Here is a 17073-nt window from a genome sequence, read left to right as displayed (position 1 = left end):
CAATACGCCAATCACTACTCTTGATGAACTGCCGGTCGGGGTGGCCGTGCGGTTCTGGGCGCTACAATCTGGAGCCGAGTGACCGCTACGGTTGCAGGTTCGAATCCTGCCTCGGGCATGGATGTGTGTGATGTCCTTAGGTTAGTTATGTTTAATTAGTTCTAAGTTCTAGTCGACTGATGACCTCAGAAATTAAGTCGCATAGTGCTTAGAGCCATTTGAACCATCTTGATGAACTGTGGTATCGTGTTGAAGCTGCATGGGCAGCTGTACCTGTACACGCCATCCAAGCTCTGTTTGACTCAATGTCCAGGCGTGTCAAGGCCGTTATTATGGCCAGAGGTGGTTGTTCTAGGTACTGATTTCTCAGGATATATGCACTCAAATTGCGTGAAAATGTAATCGCATATCAGTTCTAGTATAATATATTTGGCCAATGAATACCCGTTTACCATCTGTATTTCTTCTTGGTGTAGCAATTTTAATGGCCAGTAGTGTAGATGGTTGTAAATGGGAGAAAACCGTATCGGCCCTTGGAGTTGCTACAAACGGCGCCATGGAACGACCAACGCTATCGAGGGCTGACGCCATAAAATTAATAATATCCATGTTAAACCAAATCCTAAAATCAATGACGTAATGAAGGGTATGAAAAGAGAAGCAGAATATTCAATGTGCGCGTTAATGAGGGCAGAGCTGCGTATGGAACGTAAACGAAAAAAAAAGAAAACAATCTATTAAACAGGATAAAAGGCTGAGAAAAACTGTACATTCATACGAAGCGGATGGTGAGATAAGAGCTTGCTTGAAAGCTATCTCCTACCTGCAAAAAGTTGACTAAATTTATCAGAAGATGTGTATAGGTAGAAGAATGTGCAAAACGTAGATAGCAACTTATAAATAAAAAAAGTTAAGAAAAGATATATTGATGATGCTGATTAGTTGTTTTGAATCACGCCTAAATGAAAATGATTTGCATTTGCCATTTTGTTAGTCCAAAGCCTGGATAAAGTGTGATGGAAATCTGAATATTTGTATAAACCTAGTTTCATTTCCATGGCAGGTCGTACTGAATTTCCGTGGTTCCTCAGATTATTCCAGACAAATGCTGGAATATTTCCTTGCAGGCCATGGTTGCTTCCTTCCCCACCTATAAGCAAAAAACCTGGGCGAAAGCTGAACCTTTAACTATAATCACTGTCGACGAACGTAAAACACCAGACGCAAAATGTGTTCTCGCGAGATTTTTATGACGATGAATGAAGATATACTGACCTAAAATTTAACGTATCAGTGGAATGCAAACTTTGTTTCTGTAAGTGAATTTGTCATTCACTTTATAAAGCTTCTAAGACACATACAAATACTTTAGTGAAATAAATATAAGACCGATGAGCTATTTAAATGTTACTGAATGTCTTGACGATACTTGCGGTGATAAATTTCGAACTTTTACAGGACTGTACAAAGAATTCCCTATATGGTTACCTACACATCCAATATTTTACTCTGGTTCAGACTGACGTCTACGCAATGGCGTAGCTAGATAGTTTGGTACCCGATGCAGTCTTTAATTTGTAACCCCCCCCCCCCCCCCGCCTCCCTCCCCAACTGCCAAACTCACAAAACATTTGTGAGTAACGCGTAGCTTATGAATTTCTTCCTTCTTTTTCGGCTTCAAATTTTGAAATTATTCTTGATTAATATGACTTTTCAAAAGAAGAATTCTCTTAGATAACGCTATCGAAGCAAACAGAGTTAAGAAAAATCTTACCACCGAAATAAAGTTGGGAACAGTTAGGGAAAAAATCTTTTACTCGTGAAATTTGAGCGAGGAATGTCATGATAATTGTCAACTCATTTTTGTATAGTCGTAGGAAGTTTCGTGTGTGTGTGTGTGAAATCTTATAGGACCTAACTGCTAAGGTCATCAGTCCCTAAGCCTACACACTACTTAACCTAAAGTATCCTAAGGACAAATACACACACCCATGCCCGAGGGAGGACTCAAACCTCCGCCGGGACCAGCCGCACAGTCCACGACTGCAGCGCCTAAGACCGCTCGGTTAATCCCGCGCGGCAGGAAGTTTCGTTTCTGGAGTTTTAATCAAATGACTAGGATCTGAAACGGTACCTAATACATAGTCCATAGTTTTGCAACGTGTACAGATTTCTGTACTGACCACAAATTGCGAATACACTAATTCAGCTAATGCCAACAGATGACGGTTTTCATAGGACGACTTAACAACCGTAAAACGGCACGGACAATTGAATCTGAGATGGCCACTTTCATTACAGAGGAAGCAGGTTTCTTCTCCCCCTGCATACGTAACACGAATCTAGTACCCACAAATATTCAGAGGTGAACGAATATTGTTTCGAACACCCATTTCTACAGTTCGGATACCACTGTAATACTGAAATCGATGTTGAGCAAACCAACGCTCCCGCCGGATATACCGAACAATTTCATAACAATGCAATGCCACCTTAAGAAATGAATCGTCCATTGCGGGTGGAAGAATTTGAACTCTAACTTGAATGTACTCGACCGCTGCAATTGCAAGAAGGACTGGACCAATAGAACTATCACGATGTGTATACATCACCTGAGAATGAACCCCAGAGAAAGTCGATCTACTTGTAAGGATCTTGAAACTTCAGAAAAAATGCACACAGTTCAGAATCAAAATAAGCTGTATCTACCTGCCCAGATGGAAACCGAATTGCATCAGGTAACGAATTGTGAACTTCTAGAGAGCCCTGTTGAACATCACGAATACGTTTGTCAAAACTGAAACGAACTGTACTCCGATGAGGAATATTCTTGGGAACTCGATAGATGTCTTGCAGCGGGCAGAGAACGCCACCGCCAGAGAACGAACCAACAATAAACTCCGTTAGGCAAGAGCTATTCGACACCAGCCGATACGTACGCAAAACTGAGAGAACACGCAAGTTCGACACGTAGCGCTGCTGTACATGCAGAGATAGGGACAACTTGCTTGCTCGATGCTCAAGGCGGAACTTACCTTTGACAGAAATGATACTTCATATGTAAATCGAAGGTGGAGAGGGGGAGAAAGATAAGGAAAGGGAGGGGATCGCTGCTCTCAGCTGCATCGGGACATTACACGAAATAAGTGGCGACGAACGAGGAATCCTTACTGAATGCGCCATGCGGGACACAGTGTTCGCGCAACTTCGCGTACTATCTCGACACGTCTCATTGCCGATCCACATTCCCATCGAGCGCCATCTATCAACAGTCCGTGTCCGTTTCCTACAAATTCGCTCTCTGAAAATCCCATAGGATACTGGACGTAGTTGTGCATCCCCACAGAGGAAGGTGGATCCAACACCTAGCTAGACCAAATAAGTTAAATGAATGCGTGGTGTCTGTCCTTTCGGACATGTCTGAAGGAACAGACCACGCAGACCGGATCTAAGGGGAGCAAACAGGGGTATCTGCCCCGAGCGGATATTTCAGGAGGCGCCAAATTCATATCCTTGAAGAAACAAAAGAAAAAACTTGTTTCACAAAGTGCCTAGCATCCAGCGCACGTGGTTCTACCGATTTTTCATATGTTTTTCAAACGCACCCCAGTTGGTTTTCGAACATTTTGACCACATTGTAAGTTGATTTCTGGGCGAATCATAAATTGATTTCTGAATGCGTGCATAATGTACGTGATGTCTCTGCCAGGAGAATCCCCGTCGTATCTCAAAAGAAAAAAATTTCACGCAGACGAAGGGATATGTGGCTATATGAGCTGCGCTGAATCAACCCAAACGAGTGAATGCCAATCGCTGTTTGTTTATGTGGTTGATTGGGTGTACGAATGAACAGTGTTCTTATAATAGTTAGGGACGTCCATAGATTCAGACTACCAGAGTGGAAATAAATGACTAACAGGCATAACAGGTAAGAAAGATTACATGTTATCCTCACAGTGTACCCAAAAAATTAAAGTTAGAATGGCGTGGAAAACGTGTTATACAGACATGTAATAACGCCTAACAGGCGAATAAACTGGGGATAACTAAACCGGTGATTCTGTCTGGGTTAATGAAGTAAACCGGAAAATAAGTTCTGACAATGGCAGGATTAGTTGAACAATTAGTGATGATAAATTTTTTTGATAATACGAGGAAAGGGAAGAGACGGGGACCTCACACAAATTGTGTGGAAGAATATGACGATTACAAATTTATGTAAAAATTTCTCACTACTACTACTTTTAGATGCCACACTTGAGAAATTGGAATAAATGAATGAAACTGAAAACCATTTCCTGACGTAAAGCTTTTTGCTTGAAATAGGTCTAATAGGCATTTGATGCTGGTACTTCGTGAATTACATTGTCGTTTTATTTACGCTGATGAGGGAGATAAAAGTGACCATTTGTGCCAAAACAGGTCTCGCTTATTTGGCGTGTGTTACAACTGCTCCACTATTAGAAAGGCCTATTCCACGTTATCTAGCAGAGAGTGACAAAATAGACGTAATCAAATCGAGGAACCACACCAGTGTTAGGTACTATTCGTAATAACAGTTTTTTCTGTATTGGACAGTGAGAGTTTGATTTTTAATGTAGTTAAACGGTTCACGAACTTTGATGAGGTAATAGATTCTTCCGCAGACAGGGAAGCACGTCGTTTAAAGCTGTAGGAAGATCAGAGAAAAAAAATGCTAGGACCTACGGATAGAAGGAAGTCTAGTGTCTTGCTTGTCTTTTCTCTTTGCTGGTTTTATGTTTCCTATATTTAATTTTATGTCACACAAAAGGGAAAGTTATTAGCTAATAGGCAATATAAAGTAAATGTCGTGTTACTAGGGCCTCCCGTTGGGTAGACCGTTCGCCGGGTGCAAGTCTTTTGATTTGACGCCAATTCGGCGACTTGCGCGTCGATGGCGATGAAAATATGATGATTAGGACAACACAACACCCAGTCCCTGAGCGGAGAAAATCTCCGACCCAGCCGGGAATCGAACTCGGTCCCTTAATACTGATATTCTATCGCGCTAACCACTCAGCTACCTTTTTTTTATTTTTATTAATCTCATTTTGTTCGTTTTCGTTCGTTGTATCTGCTCGGGGTGGACGTCGTAAGTCATCCGTTCAAATTTGTCGTTGACGGGTTAGCTCAGTTTTTTTTGTAAACCCTCTGACCGAACACGCTGCGCTACCGTGCCGGCTGCCGGGGGCGGACAGTAGGCAAAACAAAGTGCAAATTTTCCTATTCTCGTGATAGCAAATAATCCCACCCATCCACCCATTTTTAACACTGAGTTTTTTTTTTTTTTTTTTTTTTTTTTTTTTTGAGGAAGGTAGGATGTCAACAGCCCGACTGAGAGCAGGAGACTATCCTGACTGTAGGTTTTAGGGCTTCCCTTAAAAAATATACGCGTTTCAAATTCCCTAGAGTGAAATACGGTGACGTGCGATAGACGAATGCTGTGTAAAGAGGCGTGGTACTGCAGTTTGGCACACCTAAAACCGAATAACATGTCTTATCCGGCCGGGGTGGCCGAGCGGCTCTACGCTCTACCGTCTGGAACCGCGCGACCGCAACGGTCGCAGGTTCGAATCCTGCCTCGGGCATGGATGTATGTGATGTCCTTGGGTTAGTTAGGTTTAAGTAGTTCTAAGTTCTAGGGGACTGATGACCTCATAAGTTAAGTCCCATAGTGCTCAGAGCCATTTGAACCATGTCTTAGGTTTAAACATACATGTTTCATATATCAAACCCTTCAGGAAGACGTGCAACATGAAATGAAAATATTTTTGAAAAATCGATTTTTCTTTTAATTTTTGAAGTCCTATCTCAAACGCTCGTTGGGCAAGGGGCGCCACCAACACGCTTTTGCTCCGCTTCGAAAGTACTGTAGATCCGGGGCTGACACCATTCATATAATAGAAATGGCACTATTACTTCATCATAATTATGCATTGACACTTCCCAACTTCCCGCCACTACCACTCCACAGCCTTCGCTACTGCTAACCTCTAATTCCACCGTCGCAAAAACGAAATGGTGGACAAGACATAATAGAAAACGAAATGATGGGAAATGGATAAAGGAGATTTGTGTACTGCGCTCTGGAGGACGGCTGATTGACGACGTAAAGAAACAAGAAACCATGGGTGCTAAAGACTGAAGCTCCTAACGTATGGAGGAGTGTGAAAGTGTATAGCCAACAGCTGACGATAACAGACTGACGATAATTATGGAGTACTGCACCGCTGTCCTCCGCTGTACGCACGAGGTCTTGTTGTAACGCGTGAGTGGTGTGTGCGAAACTACGGGCAAGGCACGTGTTGGAAGCACCTGGCACCTCTCAGGCCGGCAGCGCCGCATCTGAAAGCGTCGGCGCGCGATCGCGGCGCTCGCACATCACGGCGCGCCTGTTGTTCCCGGGGCGTCGAGTGGGCCACGCCGGTATTCAGGGCGGGCGGCGGGTAATTCGCGCCCGCAGCCGCCCCGTCGCCGCCTCGTAAAACGCGTCTCGGCGCAGAGCGCGGCTGAAATATCGCCCCGGCACTTATTGGCCCATTGTACCAGCTCCGCGCACCATCTTCCGCAGCTTCTTTGGATATCCGCCTCTTCCGCCCGGGGCGCACGGCAAATGCGCTTTATGCGCCGCCCTGAATACCAATACTGCAGGATGCGCGAGCGGACGTCGCCGCCGGAGATCTGACGCTAGCCGAAGCGGCGGCGGCGGCGGCGGCGGCGGCGGGGGTGGAGGAGGCGGCAGCGTCCAAACGAAATCGGCGACGCACGCCTCTCGTCTTCGCTTTTCTCCCCGATGTGGAATCGTGCGACGACAGAGGCTTGAAGCGTAGCCCTGGCAGAGTGCATTGTCACATTTTCGCGAGCCACGATATCCGGTTTCACTCCAATTTATTGCACAGTATTATTAGAGACAAAAATTTCAGCACATGTGTATTTTCTTTAAAAAAATTCTCCAAATCATATGTGGCTGAAAAGTCTGCATATCATTGGATGAGACTTAAGGGATTCACGCCTCATTATTCAATACAGAAAAACTGACGTTTGGCTACTCATACAGGCGGCAGGACGTCTCGGATTGTTGAAGAATAGGAAAGAAAACCGCCCTGCCTCTTTTGACGACACTGACAAAGCAGTTTACAAGTTAAGCCAGTGACCGTCAAAAATTTTTTGCTCAAGATCCAACACTGACGTAGGGCGGCACTTACGGTGACGTATGCAGCGATCTTATTATTTATTGAGAATGAACTCCGCTATTATGATGCGGCATCATCTGTAGAATATTTCAGAGCAATTGAAAATTTGTGCCACGCTGGAAGTCGAACCCGGTTTTCTCTATTGTCACGGGTGTCACCTTAACCACTTTTTAAATTTTTTCATGTATTTCCCACTCTTCTCAAGTGGTCACCTTACCATTCTTTTGCCCCTGGACAGGAAAGGGAAACTACAAAACAAAGGTCTACTTGGCACAGCCAATTTTGCCCTACGAAAATATAAGAACTGCATCTCTTCAGGCGTTGGCACCTATCTAAGACTGCCCCAAAACAACTAACCTGTTATTGAAAGAGGATAGGAAAGGAAGGGGAGCAGCGATAAAAATGAAAGTAGTCTTGTAGGGGCTCTTTTTTTGTACCATGTTACTTCATTTTGTTGATTGGCGTTTCCATGGAGTGCTGTGTGCACAACGACCATATACGTGAAATTAGAAGGAAGGTCAGCGTTGGCCGTAACATTGATTGTTTATTGATAGCAAAATCGATTTTCGATCACATTGTAATCATCTTCAGTGTTGTGGTGTACAAATTAAACTCATAGTCACTGGTATCAAGTTATTATCAGCAACCAAAGCTAAGAAACGATCACAATCGTTATAATAACTTGATACCAGTGACTATGAGTTTAATTTGTACACCACAGCACTGAAGGTGATCACTATGTGATTGAAAATCGATTTTTCTATCAGTAAACAATCGTTTCTTAGCTTTGGCTACTGTTAATAACTTGATACCAGTGACTATGAGTTTAATTTGTACACCACACCAATGAAGATGGTCACTATGTGATTGAAAATCGATTTTGCTATCAATAAACAATCAGTATTACGGCCAACGCTGACCTTCCTTCTAATTACTCCATTTTATTTTATTTTTTGTAATATATTTATTTTATATACCTGAACTCTAGGAGTCACCACGGATGGTGGACCATCAAAATGTGCTTCCCCGAAATTTTTAAAGGAGATTCCGTTTGCAGTTCGTTCAGGGCGTCATGTAGGCAAAATAAACAAAATGAACAACACGGCGGGTCGTGAAAGGAACTCCATAGAAAATTATAAAAGAACTGATTGTATCTAGGGTTGCGAACAAGTGCAGAATGTCGATCATTATAGTACCACTTCGGCCTCGCGAGCACGCTTCCAGGAGCGTCCCAAATCTCCATTTGTCCAGGTGACTACCTCCCCTTGCACTCGAATTTTGTTACCGTGATTTCCGAGCAGGGTGTGACTGATTTCTTTCATCATTGCCTCGCTCTGACATGAAATACTGCAGTGCAGTGTCAACAGCCACATTCAATTAAGAATGAACTCGTGAACTGCGATTATGCTTTCGCATCAGCTGTAGAATACTCCACAACAAATGAAAATTTGTGGCGGACTAGGACTCGGAACCGGCGACCGTTCGCGACAAGTGCGAAATCCAGGTTCGATTCATTGTCCGTCACAAATTGTAATTTGTTCTGAAATATTCTACAGCTGATGCGAAACAATACTTGCAGTTTCCGACTTTATTCGCAATTCAGCACGGATGTTGATCGTCAAACCAGTGTCAGACGCTTCACTGCAGTATTATCAGTTCGTAACTTACGAGAATTAGCTTCTTATGAGCCCCTGTAGACTAGCTGTATAAGGGCACGACATGTTGGCAAGCGGCCCCCGAGTACTATTCGTTAAATGTCGGCACCGTTCGGAAAAATTCGTGACGACTGTTCATTGTTCCAGATTACTGCCACTTTCAGCGACCTCAAACTTGTCATACAGTAAATGCATGACGAAGTGTTGTTTCGTTGTCTGTGTGAACGGATGGTGAAATGATTAATAACGATAATTGTACTGATTTTCAAACGCATTATACAATTTTGTTTTCTGATGATCAAATGATAGATATCAGCAATTTTACTTATTTTTAAATGCGTTATGAAATATGATACACTACATAAATGTTCATTAAATGTTATGAATGTCATCCTTTTTTCTATTGGTTATGTTATGTTACAAGGGTCTTAATTTAATTTCATATTCCTTGTTATAAATATATACCAAATTTACGAATTCATGTTAAGGTACTTAAGTTCGAAGTTTATAACGCAGCACCCGATCGGTACGAGTCGCGCACTCCCGTGAGCTTTCAGTACTGTAGCACGAACAGTCAAACATTCCCCCTCTCAAATTCTTCAAACACGCAGCGGCCGCGCTACAACCCTTCTGCCCCTAAGGCAAGTGGCTAAATTTTCTTGGCTAACTGCCACATCCATCTACATTAGTTAAAATTAAGCAAATATTAAAATATTACTGTCTCTATAAGCATTTTCGTTTTTTACAGAGCCAGAAAACTAACTCTTAAAAAGCTGTTAACGTTAGCTGACATCTCTGAGCTCGGATGCTAGTTGCTATTTGCATTATATTATAAAGTAGGGATACTACTTCAATGGGGCTGCATGTGACTTTCGGGCCGAAGTTGGACGACCACACTTTAAGCAACTTAGAGAATTTATGGAAAACCTAAATCTGGATTTTCTAACTGGGATTTGAAGCTGCTACTCTCGAAAGTTAGCCCAACAGCTTACCATTGGCCCTCGTTGCTCAATCTGTACGAAATAATGTGTGAAGGTTATCAAACCAAAGTTGCTTTGAACGCCACAGTACTTTACTATGTATGATCCTATAGTGTGCAATATGACCTTGCTTTTCTTCAACCTTTCAACTGACCTTTCTGAGAAACCCTTAATTATACCATGGTCTCGTAACCATGACATTTTTCTCAGTAACTATCATTGCCAGAGGGGACAGAAGGTGTGACAGATGAAGTTCTTAGCACTGACAAATGATTGAACTCCAAATTTTCTAGTCCGACACTTAATGACAGAGCTTCCAAACCACAGATGTTCTCACATGATGCATGAGGTTTAAACCTCCAACTGAACTTGTGTTATTTAGTATACTTCACTTCATTCATTTTCTTAATAAAACTTCTGCTCAAAGATGTGTAAGTATGTGGGTGTTATGTTGACAAGTTGCACAACTGATTGATCTGACAGGTACCCTTGGCTCCTGCATGAAGCAATTTGCACCCCACACTACTATAGTGCCAATACGTGTCGCAGCTAACACAGTGAACAAACGCTTAATCGCGAGTGACTCAATAGAGAGTATCACGCCGATTCGCTAGCGACAGAGATGCTCTCTCAGTGCAGTACTGAGTAGAGACTTTATCCTCGCTCTCTGCGTAAATGCACGAGCGCACTCGCTCCCACTACGTGCTCCCACTTCAAGAGCGTCACCGGAACGAACCCTCTCCACACAAAAAGCAAAAAGGTATATCATCTGCTTTCTTTCCCTCACTCCTCCGGCTCATTGTGTCAGAAATAGTCTGCCAATCAGCGTTACTCTTACAAACGGGAGAATGGCGCTCCGTTTAAGCCGACCAATCCGGAAATGTACAGCATCGGCGTTAGGTGTTTAATGTCCACTTCTGAGAACTCTGAAACTGTGCACTAGGTCCATAAAAAAATGAGGGTATGCTGGGGTTCTCCCACACAATTCTGGGGGTTTTGCTTTTAAGGTGAACATGCAGGCCACTATCCCTTTTCTCCGGCAAAAACTGTTTTGGTCCTTGGGTGGTCGGTCGGCCGGCACAGCTGCATTCTAACTCACCCTCCCACAGACCTTCCAGCGGGCTGGTTGCCTCCACCGAACAAAAAACTCCTGTAGCCATTGTGTCTCTAATGTTTGTGTACGCCAACCTCGATTTTTTAATGTCGATGTGCACTTGCGATTTATTTATCAGATCTGCATATCAATTAAATGAAAATTTGTACAATTGTCTCTATCCTGTCGAGTTTGGACTCAAATGAAACTTGATAGGCAGAATACGATGGTGAGGTTGGAATACGTAAGAAATGAAGATCAGGAGGCCACGCCACCTTACAGATGGATAGCACTGAAACCTCATAACTAGTCTGCTACATCTACATCTATGTGGACATCCTACAACTCGCACTTAACTGCCTGGCAGAGGGTTCGTCCAACCACTTCTACAATAATTCTCTATTGTTCCACTTTCCAACAGCTCATGCAAGAAACGAACACCTATATCTTTCTGTGATAGCTCTGATTTCCCTTATTTTTAAGATGATCGTTTCTCTCTATACAGGTCAGAGTCAACGAACTATTTTCCCATTTGGAGGAGAAATTTGATGTCTGAAATTTCTTGAGAAGATTCCGCTGCAGCGAAAAACGCCTTTGTTTTTAATGATGTCCACCAAAAATCCTATAGCATGTTCGTGACACTCTCTCCTCTATTCCCCGATAACACAAAACGTGCTGTTCTTCTTTGAACTTTCTCGATGTACTCCATTAATCCTGTCTGGTAAGGATCCCACACCGCACAGTAATACTCAAAAAGACGACGGACAATCGTAGTGGAGGTAGTCTCTTTAGTAGATCTCCAGCATCTTCTAAGTGTTCTGCCAATAAAACGCACTCTGTGTTTAGCCTTTCCCATGTTTGCTGTGTGTTCTTTCCGATTTAAGTTGTTCGTAACTGTAAATCCTAGGTATTTAGTTAAATTTACGACCTTTAAATTTAACTGATTTATCGTGTAACCGTAGTTTACCGAATTCCTTTTAGCACTCATGTGGATGACCTCGCTCTTATCATTATTTAGCGTCAATTGTCAATTTTCGCACCATACAGATATCGTTTCTAAGTCGTTTTGCAATTTCTTTTGATCTTCTAATGACATTACTAGACGATAACGGACAGCATCGTCTGCAAGCAACTCAAGATGGCTGCTCAGATTGTCTTCTAAATCGTTTATATAGACCAAAAACAGCACAGGGCATACGACACTGCCTAGTGGGACGCCAGAAATCACTTCTGTTTTACTGGATGATTTTCCGTCAATTACCAAGAACTGACCTCTCAGACAGTAAATCACGAATCCATCCACATAACTGGGACGATTTTCCATAAGCACGGAATTTGACCACAAGCCGTTTGGGAGGTTCAGTGTCAAAAGCCTTCTGGAAATCTAGAAATACGGAATAAATTTGAAATCCCTTGTCAATAGCACTCAGCGCTTCGTGTGAGTAAAGAGATAACTGTTTTGCACTAGAACGATGCTTTCTAAATTTGCGTTGACTGTGTGCCAATAGGCCGTTCTCATCGTGGTAGTCATAATGTTAGAACACAACACACATTCCAAAATCCTGCTGCATATCGATGTTAATGATATGGGCATGTAATTTAGTGAATTACGCCTACTGCCTTTCTTGAATATTGGTGTGCTTTCGCAACTTTCCAGTCGTTGGGTACGAATCTTTCGTCGAGTTTTTAAGTGTGCAGCTACTGCATCAGCATACTCTGAAAAGAACGTAATTGGTACACAGTCTGGACCTTAAGACTTGATTTTATTAAGTTGCTTCACTACGCCAAGGACACCTACTTCTAAGTTACTCATGTTGGCAGCTGTTATTGATTTGGGTTCTGGAGTATTAACTTCTTCTTTTTTTGTGAAGAAATTTCAGAAGGCTATGTTTAGTAACCGTGCTTTGGCAGCTCTGTCATCGATAGCATTTGCATTGCTCTCGTGCAAACAAGGCATCCGTTGTGCCTTGTCGTTAGCATACCTTACGTACGACCATAATCTCGTTGGATTTTCTGCCATGTTTCGAGTCAATGTTTCGTTGTGGGAGCTATTTTAAGCATCTCACAATGAAGTTCGTGCAAAATTTCGAGCTTCTGCAAAAGATCGTCGGTCTTGGAGATTTTACGTTCGTTTAAATTTGGTATGTTTTTATCGTTGTTTCTGCAACAGTGTTCTGACCCGTTTTGTGTACCAACGGGGATCAGCTCCATCGTTTGGTAATTTATTTGATGTAAATCTCTCAGTTTCTGTCTTTGAACGCAAGCCAGTCTAGAGTACACTTACCGGTACAACGTTAATTTGGAAGGTTGTTTCTCAGGAAGGTGTCAAGTGAATTTTTGTCTGCTGTTTTGAACAGAAATAGCATTCGTTTATTTTCGGAGGATTTAGGAGTTACAATATTCAGTCTCGCTACGACAACCCTGTGTTCATTCATCCCTGTATCTATTTTGATGCTCATTATTAGCTCATTATTAGGCGTTGCTAAGGTGTCAAGTCTGTTTTCATAACAGTTTACTATTATAATGAACTCATGGACTAACTATAATATAGCAATTACTTTGCAGGATCTAACAGTACTTGTTTCTTTTTCTGTGCGAAATGTGACATGGTATGAGATACAGTCCAGCGTGGCTTACTACCATTGCTTGTGCCCGTGCTAATTATTAATCTTATCTCATACATAGCTGGAAATACTGACAAAATTGCCACACACTAGTAAATACTTCTTAAAATTCTATTACACATGTGTTGTCGGTAACATGGCGTGATGCCTTAGGGGCACAAAGACACAATAGAAGTTTTGAAATAACGGATCGAGCAAATCCAAAATATTCCGACACCGGTTAGTAGATATTGATATGGGATGTGACTATCCTTTGTCTTGATCTCGCTTTCGGCTTGATCTCTGCTGGGGCACTCCCAGCACACTGTCAACGATGTGTCTGAAGGTCTATGCAGGAGTGACAGCCCATCCTTCCTCATGAGCCGTATCCAGAGAAGCTCTTTAAGTTAGACGTTGGCGTGTGGAGTAGAGATGACTTTCCATTGGGCTCTTGTCGGGACTCTGGGCAGTCAGTCCATGTCAGGAATGTTATTATATACAAACATTCGCCTCACATTGCGCTTTGTGACAGGATGCATTAATATTCTGATATAATCATCGTGTCCGAAGTATCCTCTACTGTTCACAGTACACAATGCCGTAAAACGTGTTCGCAGGCGGCATCTAACGTTTTCTTAAGCGCAATAAGCGGATCACACCATAAGCACGGAGAACACCCCATACCATAACACCACCGCCTCCGTGCTTCGCTGTTGGCACTACACATGATGGCAGGTGGCGCTCACCAGGCATTCGCCAAATCCAAACCCTTGCAACCAAGGGGAATAGAGCGTTTCCAAATCACTCATTTCCACTCATCGACTGACAAGTAGCGTCGATCATCACGCCACCTAAAGCGTTGCTTAGTAAAGCCTACAGCAATGTGTGTCTTGTAAGGGGCTGCTTGACCAAAGCATCCCATTCTTTTTAAGTCCTGACGGACAGTCACCGAGCTAGCTGGACTTTCAAAGACATGAGTGATTCGTTCCGGTGATTCCATGTGGGTTTTTTTTTTTCAGCCACCCTCCGCAATGCTCTACAGACCCAGTCCGACAGCGCATGAGGTCTGTCTAGCCTTTGTTTAGCTGTAGTACTTCCTTTGCGTTTCCACTTCATTGTCAAACAACCAAGAGTCGAGTTGGCAACTTCAGAAGAGGTGAAATGTTTCTGACGGATTTGTTTCTCAGGTACATAAAATGATTAGTAAGCGTTTGAGGTCTCTTTCTACCAACAAAAGCATTCTGTGGTCAATAGTTCTCTGCTGACAATACAGTACCCTCCGCCGCCTCCTATTCCGGCGCGTGCACATCTCGTGACGTACGGTGGTCAATTCTGCGTGACATATTGGTATCAGTATCACCGCACGAAAAGAAAGCTAGCAAAAATGATTTTGTAGAAATACACATAAATGGGTGGAAACGATTCTCTCTCTTATACAGAGGACCATACCGTCAGAAAATAGCCAACATAAAATTCCCGTTCATTCGGTTGAACAAATTTTGGGAGATAGCTAAAACCTTCGGAATACAAATATACGCATTAGTATTTTGAGTGAAACTTTTCATTTCAACAACCCCTCCTCTACCCCTCCCTCAATCTCTCCACCTCGTGTACCACTTAATCTTGTCGGAACACACCGAGCGAGGTGGCGCAGTGGTTAGCACACGGGACTGTCATTCATGAGGACGACGGTTCAAACACGCGCCTGCCCACCCTGATTTAGGTTTTCCGTGGTTTCCCTAAATGCCGGGATGCTTCCTCTGAAAGGGCATGGATGTGTGTGATGTCCTTAGGTTAGTTAGGTTTAAGTAGTTGTAAGTTCTAGGGGACTGATGACCTCAGATGTTAAGTCCCATAGTGCTCAGAGGCATTTGAACCATTTTTTTTTGAAAGGGCATGGCAGATTTCCTACCCCACCCTTTCCTAATCTGAGCTTGTTCTCCGTCTCTAATGACCTCGTTGTCGACGTGACGGTAAACACTAATATCGTCTTCCTCCTCCTCCTCCTTCCCCTTTGTCGGAAGGAACAGGAATCCCCTGGCGACTGCTTGTTCGCTGAGCACGCGCCGGAAACATGGAGGAAAAGACATTCTAGGACCACTGTGCCTTTGTTGCTTCGAAGATCTGAGTTCACAACTGCTCATGTGCTTCAGTCCAAGGAAACAAAGGCGCTTCCTAACTAGAATTTATAAGTAGTGACAAGACGTATTTATTTACTTATTTATTTAATCGTGTGGCTAGGGCCCCCCGTCGGGCAGACCGTTCGCCGGATGCCGGTCTTTCAATCTGACGCCACTTCGGCGACTTGCAGTCGATGAGGATGATAGGATGATGATGAGGACAGCACAACACCCAGTCCCTGGAGGGAGAAAATTCCCCGACCCAGCCGGGAATCGAACCTGGGCCCAGAGGATTGACAATCCGTCAGCTACCGGGAGCGGACTGACAGGACGTAAAAGATGATAAAAGGGGATGAAATGACTCCATGACTCCTTCCAAGCTCTTTAGAAGGAAAAGACTGATACTGTGCGATTTCGTTATTTGTAAAACGAAGTGAGCAACGACGATCGTGTAACAGAAGTAGTAAAGTCTTCATTTGCTTCCTACACACATAGGCTGTTGCACGATATGAGTTCATTAGTAACCGGCCGGAATGGCCGTGCGGTTCTAGGCGCTGCAGTCTGGAGCCGAGCGACCGCTGCGGTCGCAGGTTCGAATCCTGCCTCGGGCATGGATGTGTGTGATGTCCTTAGGTTAGTTAGGTTTAATTAGTTCTAAGTTCTAGGCGACTGATGACCTCAGAAGTTAAGTCGCATAGTGCTCAGAGCCATTTGAACCATTTTGAAGTTCATTAGTAACTTTCTGCTAAGTGTTCCCTACATCGCGATGCCTTTGTTGACGTACAGGTTTTCATATGTTACTGAGATTGGTACACTGTTTTCTTTCAACGTTCGTATTCAGTTTGTGGAATGGAGTTCCACGCCTGTTGCACTTGGTCGGCCAATACTTCGACAGGTTATGCTCTTTGAGGATGTCGCTGGAGTTGTCGTTCGATGATGTCCCATATGTGTTCGATTGGAGACAGATCTGGTGATCGACCAGGTCAAGGAAACATGTCGACACTCTGCATAGCTCGCTGGGTTACAACAGCAGTTTGTGGGCGAGCGTTATCCTGTTCGAAAATACCCCTTGGAGTGCTGTTTATGAATGGTAGCGCAATAGGTCGGATCATTATACTGACGCATAAATTGGCAGTCAGGATCCGTGGGCTAGCCGCGAGACTGCTCTTGCTGTCATTTGAATTCGCACCCCAGGCCTTAACTCCAGGGGTAAGTCCAGTGTGTCTAGCTCACAAACAGGTTGGTTGCAGCCCTTCAACTAGCCAAATCACTGGCACCGAGGCAGAACCAGCTTTCATCAGAAAGTACAACAGACGTCCACCCGGCCCTGCGATGAGCTCTCGCTTAACACCACTTAAGTTGCAAATGGCGGTGGTTTGGGGTTATTTAAAAGCACGCTACGGGAGTC

Source organism: Schistocerca nitens, chromosome 5 (genome assembly GCF_023898315.1).
Source record: "Schistocerca nitens isolate TAMUIC-IGC-003100 chromosome 5, iqSchNite1.1, whole genome shotgun sequence".
Classification (NCBI taxonomy): domain Eukaryota; kingdom Metazoa; phylum Arthropoda; class Insecta; order Orthoptera; family Acrididae; genus Schistocerca; species Schistocerca nitens.
Note: the sequence above shows the minus strand (reverse complement) of the source record.